The following is a 6,876-nucleotide window of genomic DNA, read 5'->3' as shown; positions in this document are numbered from 1 at the left end:
TGCACACTTGCTTCTTTTACATTCGCTTTCTCTCTTGCACTCTTTAGGCCTTGCAAAATCCTAGTATTCTCAGTCTTACCGCTATCACTCTTAGCAGCCGCAGCGGGCGTGGTGGCCACCAGCGTTGTGGCTTTTTTCTTTTAATAATAGCAGGCTTCATTTCCATAGTATCTGGGCCTCCCGCCGGGCTGGAAGCCATAGCTCGTAACCTGCAGACCAATTTACAGGGCAACACAGGCTGAACATCTTTGCAGACAACGCGCCCTAAGAAAAGAGAAGCTGACTGAAAAGCAGCTTCGCTTCCAGGCACGGGCAACCATCTCAACTTCTTCCTTAGCCGACTACTGGACAATGGGCTCTGGTCCAGCTTGCTCTTTCTTTACCCCCGGGATGGTTTCTTAGCCCTGCGCAGACCTTGCGCCCAGCCCTTTTGAAAGAGGGCGGCTGCGGCCTGTGACTGGTTGCTGAACAACACCTGTGGGTATAAGGGCCGCCCCCAGCTCTTGCACTGCTCCTGTTGGAGTATGAAGTTCCCTTAAGAGAAGGCAAAAAGTGAAGAAGAAGGTCTAGCGTGAAGTAGTGCAAAGGGCTGCCAGCAGCCAGGCTGCAAAGTAGAAGAGGAGTAAGTGAGAAGCCTGTCTCTGCCTACGGCCGCACCACCCTGAACACGCCCGATCTCGTCTGATCTCGGAAGCTAAGCAGGGTCGGGCCTGGTTAGTACTTGGATGGGAGACCGCCTGGGAATACCAGGTGCTGTAGGCTTTTGCTTTTCCTCACTTCCACCAGCAGGGGTCACTCTCCTCTATGCCATTTTTACATTCACTTTTTACACTGCACACTTGCTTCTTTTACATTCGCTTTCTCTCTTGCACTCTTTAGGCCTTGCAAAATCCTAGTATTCTCAGTCTTACCGCTATCACTCTTAGCAGCCGCAGCGGGCGTGGTGGCCACCAGCGTTGTGGCTTTTTACTTTTAATAATAGCAGGCTTCATTTCCATAGTATCTGGGCCTCCCGCCGGGCTGGAAGCCATAGCTAGTAACCTGCAGACCAATTTACAGGGCAACACAGGCTGAACATCTTTGCAGACAACGTGCCCTAAGAAAAGAGAAGCTGACTGAAAAGCAGCTTCGCTTCCAGGCACGGGCAACCATCTCAACTTCTTCCTTAGCCGACTCCTGGACAATGGGCTCTGGTCCAGCTTGCTCTTTCTTTCACCCCCGGGATGGTTTCTTAGCCCTGCGCAGACCTTGCGCCCAGCCCTTTTGAAAGAGGGCGGCTGCGGCCTGTGACTGGTTGCTGAACAACACCTGTGGGTATAAGGGCCGCCCCCAGCTCTTGCACTGCTCCTGTTGGAGTATGAAGTTCCCTTAAGAGAAGGCAAAAAGTGAAGAAAAAGGTCTAGCGTGAAGTAGTGCAAAGGGCTGCCAGCAGCCAGGCTGCAAAGTAGAAGAGGAGTAAGTGAGAAGCCTGTCTCTGCCTACGGCCACACCACCCTGAACACGCCCGATCTCGTCTGATCTCGGAAGCTAAGCAGGGTCGGGCCTGGTTAGTACTTGGATGGGAGACCGCCTGGGAATACCAGGTGCTGTAGGCTTTTGGTTTTCCTCACTTCCACCAGCAGGGGTCACTCTCCTCTATGCCATTTTTACATTCACTTTTTACACTGCACACTTGCTTCTTTTACATTCGCTTTCTCTCTTGCACTCTTTAGGCCTTGCAAAATCCTAGTATTCTCAGTCTTACCGCTATCACTCTTAGCAGCCGCAGCGGGCGTGGTGGCCACCAGCGTTGTGGCTTTTTACTTTTAATAATAGCAGGCTTCATTTCCATAGTATCTGGGCCTCCCGCCGGGCTGGAAGCCATAGCTAGTAACCTGCAGACCAATTTACAGGGCAACACAGGCTGAACATCTTTGCAGACAACGTGCCCTAAGAAAAGAGAAGCTGACTGAAAAGCAGCTTCGCTTCCAGGCACGGGCAACCATCTCAACTTCTTCCTTAGCCGACTCCTGGACAATGGGCTCTGGTCCAGCTTGCTCTTTCTTTCACCCCCGGGATGGTTTCTTAGCCCTGCGCAGACCTTGCGCCCAGCCCTTTTGAAAGAGGGCGGCTGCGGCCTGTGACTGGTTGCTGAACAACACCTGTGGGTATAAGGGCCGCCCCCAGCTCTTGCACTGCTCCTGTTGGAGTATGAAGTTCCCTTAAGAGAAGGCAAAAAGTGAAGAAAAAGGTCTAGCGTGAAGTAGTGCAAAGGGCTGCCAGCAGCCAGGCTGCAAAGTAGAAGAGGAGTAAGTGAGAAGCCTGTCTCTGCCTACGGCCACACCACCCTGAACACGCCCGATCTCGTCTGATCTCGGAAGCTAAGCAGGGTCGGGCCTGGTTAGTACTTGGATGGGAGACCGCCTGGGAATACCAGGTGCTGTAGGCTTTTGGTTTTCCTCACTTCCACCAGCAGGGGTCACTCTCCTCTATGCCATTTTTACATTCACTTTTTACACTGCACACTTGCTTCTTTTACATTCGCTTTCTCTCTTGCACTCTTTAGGCCTTGCAAAATCCTAGTATTCTCAGTCTTACCGCTATCACTCTTAGCAGCCGCAGCGGGCGTGGTGGCCACCAGCGTTGTGGCTTTTTACTTTTAATAATAGCAGGCTTCATTTCCATAGTATCTGGGCCTCCCGCCGGGCTGGAAGCCATAGCTAGTAACCTGCAGACCAATTTACAGGGCAACACAGGCTGAACATCTTTGCAGACAACGTGCCCTAAGAAAAGAGAAGCTGACTGAAAAGCAGCTTCGCTTCCAGGCACGGGCAACCATCTCAACTTCTTCCTTAGCCGACTCCTGGACAATGGGCTCTGGTCCAGCTTGCTCTTTCTTTCACCCCCGGGATGGTTTCTTAGCCCTGCGCAGACCTTGCGCCCAGCCCTTTTGAAAGAGGGCGGCTGCGGCCTGTGACTGGTTGCTGAACAACACCTGTGGGTATAAGGGCCGCCCCCAGCTCTTGCACTGCTCCTGTTGGAGTATGAAGTTCCCTTAAGAGAAGGCAAAAAGTGAAGAAAAAGGTCTAGCGTGAAGTAGTGCAAAGGGCTGCCAGCAGCCAGGCTGCAAAGTAGAAGAGGAGTAAGTGAGAAGCCTGTCTCTGCCTACGGCCACACCACCCTGAACACGCCTGATCTCGGAAGCTAAGCAGGGTCGGGCCTGGTTAGTACTTGGATGGGAGACCGCCTGGGAATACCAGGTGCTGTAGGCTTTTGCTTTTCCTCACTTCCACCAGCAGGGGTCACTCTCCTCTATGCCATTTTTACATTCACTTTTTACACTGCACACTTGCTTCTTTTACATTCGCTTTCTCTCTTGCACTCTTTAGGCCTTGCAAAATCCTAGTATTCTCAGTCTTACCGCTATCACTCTTAGCAGCCGCAGCGGGCGTGGTGGCCACCAGCGTTGTGGCTTTTTACTTTTAATAATAGCAGGCTTCATTTCCATAGTATCTGGGCCTCCCGCCGGGCTGGAAGCCATAGCTAGTAACCTGCAGACCAATTTACAGGGCAACACAGGCTGAACATTTTTGCAGACAACGCGCCCTAATAAAAGAGAAGCTGACTGAAAAGCAGCTTCGCTTCCAGGCACGGGCAACCATCTCAACTTCTTCCTTAGCCGACTCCTGGACAATGGGCTCTGGTCCAGCTTGCTCTTTCTTTCACCCCCGGGATGGTTTCTTAGCCCTGCGCAGACCTTGCGCCCAGCCCTTTTGAAAGAGGGCGGCTGCGGCCTGTGACTGGTTGCTGAACAACACCTGTGGGTATAAGGGCCGCCCCCAGCTCTTGCACTGCTCCTGTTGGAGTATGAAGTTCCCTTAAGAGAAGGCAAAAAGTGAAGAAAAAGGTCTAGCGTGAAGTAGTGCAAAGAGCTGCCAGCAGCCAGGCTGCAAAGTAGAAGAGGAGTAAGTGAGAAGTCTGTCTCTGCCTACGGCCACACCACCCTGAACACGCCCGATCTTGTCTGATCTCGGAAGCTAAGCAGCGTCGGGCCTGGTTAGTACTTGGATGGGAGACCGCCTGGGAATACCAGGTGCTGTAGGCTTTTGCTTTTCCTCACTTCCACCAGCAGGGGTCACTCTCCTCTATGCCATTTTTACTTTCACTATTTACACTGCACACTTGCTTCTTTTACATTCGCTTTCTCTCTTGCACTCTTTAGGCCTTGCAAAATCCTAGTATTCTCAGTCTTACCGCTATCACTCTTAGCAGCCGCAGCGGGCGTGGTGGCCACCAGCGTTGTGGCTTTTTACTTTTAATAATAGCAGGCTTCATTTCCATAGTATCTGGGCCTCCCGCCGGGCTGGAAGCCATAGCTAGTAACCTGCAGACCAATTTACAGGGCAACACAGGCTGAACATCTTTGCAGACAACGTGCCCTAAGAAAAGAGAAGCTGACTGAAAAGCAGCTTCGCTTCCAGGCACGGGCAACCATCTCAACTTCTTCCTTAGCCGACTCCTGGACAATGGGCTCTGGTCCAGCTTGCTCTTTCTTTCACCCCCAGGATGGTTTCTTAGCCCTGCGCAGACCTTGCGCCCAGCCCTTTTGAAAGAGGGCGGCTGCGGCCTGTGACTGGTTGCTGAACAACACCTGTGGGTATAAGGGCCGCCCCCAGCTCTTGCACTGCTCCTGTTGGAGTATGAAGTTCCCTTAAGAGAAGGCAAAAAGTGAAGAAAAAGGTCTAGCGTGAAGTAGTGCAAAAGGCTGCCAGCAGCCAGGCTGCAAAGTAGAAGAGGAGTAAGTGAGAAGCCTGTCTCTGCCTACGGCCACACCACCCTGAACACGCCCGATCTCGTCTGATCTCGGAAGCTAAGCAGGGTCGGGCCTGGTTAGTACTTGGATGGGAGACCGCCTGGGAATACCAGGTGCTGTAGGCTTTTGCATTTCCTCACTTCCACCAGCAGGGGTCACTCTCCTCTATGCCATTTTTACATTCACTTTTTACACTGCACACTTGCTTCTTTTACATTCGCTTTCTCTCTTGCACTCTTTAGGCCTTGCAAAATCCTAGTATTCTCAGTCTTACCGCTATCACTCTTAGCAGCCGCAGCGGGCGTGGTGGCCACCAGCGTTGTGGCTTTTTACTTTTAATAATAGCAGGCTTCATTTCCATAGTATCTGGGCCTCCCGCCGGGCTGGAAGCCATAGCTAGTAACCTGCAGACCAATTTACAGGGCAACACAGGCTGAACATCTTTGCAGACAACGCGCCCTAAGAAAAGAGAAGCTGACTGAAAAGCAGCTTCGCTTCCAGGCACGGGCAACCATCTCAACTTCTTCCTTAGCCGACTACTGGACAATGGGCTCTGGTCCAGCTTGCTCTTTCTTTCACCCCCGGAATGGTTTCTTAGCCCTGCGCAGACCTTGCGCCCAGCCCTTTTGAAAGAGGGCGGCTGCGGCCTGTGACTGGTTGCTGAACAACACCTGTGGGTATAAGGGCCGCCCCCAGCTCTTGCACTGCTCCTGTTGGAGTATGAAGTTCCCTTAAGAGAAGGCAAAAAGTGAAGAAAAAGGTCTAGCGTGAAGTAGTGCAAAGGGCTGCCAGCAGCCAGGCTGCAAAGCAGAAGAGGAGTAAGTGAGAAGCCTGTCTCCGCCTACGGCCACACCACCCTGAACACGCCCGATCTCGTCTGATCTCGTAAGCTAAGCAGGGTCGGGCCTGGTTAGTACTTGGATGGGAGACCGCCTGGGAATACCAGGTGCTGTAGGCTTTTGCTTTTCCTCACTTCCACCAGCAGGGGTCACTCTCCTCTATGCCATTTTTACATTCACTTTTTACACTGCACACTTGCTTCTTTTACATTCGCTTTCTCTCTTGCACTCTTTAGGCCTTGCAAAATCCTAGTATTCTCAGTCTTACCGCTATCACTCTTAGCAGCCGCAGCGGGCGTGGTGGCCACCAGCGTTGTGGCTTTTTACTTTTAATAATAGCAGGCTTCATTTCCATAGTATCTGGGCCTCCCGCCGGGCTGGAAGCCATAGCTAGTAACCTGCAGACCAATTTACAGGGCAACACAGGCTGAACATCTTTGCAGACAACGCGCCCTAAGAAAAGAGAAGCTGACTGAAAAGCAGCTTCGCTTCCAGGCACGGGCAACCATCTCAACTTCTTCCTTAGCCGACAACTGGACAATGGGCTCTGGTCCAGCTTGCTCTTTCTTTCACCCCCGGGATGGTTTCTTAGCCCTGCGCAGACCTTGCGCCCAGCCCTTTTGAAAGAGGGCGGCTGCGGCCTGTGACTGGTTGCTGAACAACACCTGTGGGTATAAGGGCCGCCCCCAGCTCTTGCACTGCTCCTGTTGGAGTATGAAGTTCCCTTAAGAGAAGGCAAAAAGTGAAGAAGAAGGTCTAGCGTGAAGTAGTGCAAAGAGCTGCCAGCAGCCAGGCTGCAAAGTAGAAGAGGAGTAAGTGAGAAGCCTGTCTCTGCCTACAGCCACACCACCCTGAACACGCCCGATCTCGTCTGATCTCGTAAGCTAAGCAGGGTCGGGCCTGGTTAGTACTTGGATGGGAGACCGCCTGGGAATACCAGGTGCTGTAGGCTTTTGCTTTTCCTCACTTCCACCAGCAGGGGTCACTCTCCTCTATGCCATTTTTACATTCACTTTTTACACTGCACACTTGCTTCTTTTACATTCGCTTTCTCTCTTGCACTCTTTAGGCCTTGCAAAATCCTAGTATTCTCAGTCTTACCGCTATCACTCTTAGCAGCCGCAGCGGGCGTGGTGGCCACCAGCGTTGTGGCTTTTTACTTTTAATAATAGCAGGCTTCATTTCCATAGTATCTGGGCCTCCCGCCGGGCTGGAAGCCATAGCTAGTAACCTGCAGACCAATTT

General features: G+C 52.1%; 7 non-coding genes and 1 pseudogene across 7 annotated transcripts; all 8 read left to right on the top strand.

Moving 5' to 3' along the window:
* Positions 1–643: 643 nt before the first annotated feature.
* On the top strand, positions 644–762 carry LOC142185665 (5S ribosomal RNA). Its single transcript, XR_012711886.1, has one exon. It is a non-coding gene; the product is annotated as a 5S ribosomal RNA (ribosomal RNA).
* A 714-nt stretch (positions 763–1,476) lies between these two features.
* Positions 1,477–1,595, top strand: LOC142185653 (5S ribosomal RNA). The gene has a single exon (XR_012711874.1). It is a non-coding gene; the product is annotated as a 5S ribosomal RNA (ribosomal RNA).
* Positions 1,596–2,309: 714 nt separating this feature from the next.
* Positions 2,310–2,428, top strand: LOC142185841 (5S ribosomal RNA). Its single transcript, XR_012712010.1, has one exon. It is a non-coding gene; the product is annotated as a 5S ribosomal RNA (ribosomal RNA).
* Positions 2,429–3,142: 714 nt separating this feature from the next.
* On the top strand, positions 3,143–3,251 carry LOC142185725 (5S ribosomal RNA; annotated as a pseudogene).
* Positions 3,252–3,965: 714 nt separating this feature from the next.
* Positions 3,966–4,084, top strand: LOC142185709 (5S ribosomal RNA). Its single transcript, XR_012711930.1, has one exon. It is a non-coding gene; the product is annotated as a 5S ribosomal RNA (ribosomal RNA).
* Positions 4,085–4,798: 714 nt separating this feature from the next.
* Positions 4,799–4,917, top strand: LOC142185840 (5S ribosomal RNA). The gene has a single exon (XR_012712009.1). It is a non-coding gene; the product is annotated as a 5S ribosomal RNA (ribosomal RNA).
* A 714-nt stretch (positions 4,918–5,631) lies between these two features.
* On the top strand, positions 5,632–5,750 carry LOC142185681 (5S ribosomal RNA). Its single transcript, XR_012711902.1, has one exon. It is a non-coding gene; the product is annotated as a 5S ribosomal RNA (ribosomal RNA).
* A 714-nt stretch (positions 5,751–6,464) lies between these two features.
* LOC142185686 (5S ribosomal RNA) lies at positions 6,465–6,583 on the top strand. Its single transcript, XR_012711907.1, has one exon. It is a non-coding gene; the product is annotated as a 5S ribosomal RNA (ribosomal RNA).
* Positions 6,584–6,876: the final 293 nt, after the last annotated feature.

Source organism: Leptodactylus fuscus, chromosome 11 (genome assembly GCF_031893055.1).
Source record: "Leptodactylus fuscus isolate aLepFus1 chromosome 11, aLepFus1.hap2, whole genome shotgun sequence".
NCBI lineage: Eukaryota > Metazoa > Chordata > Amphibia > Anura > Leptodactylidae > Leptodactylus > Leptodactylus fuscus.
This window is presented reverse-complemented; position numbering and strand designations above follow the sequence as displayed.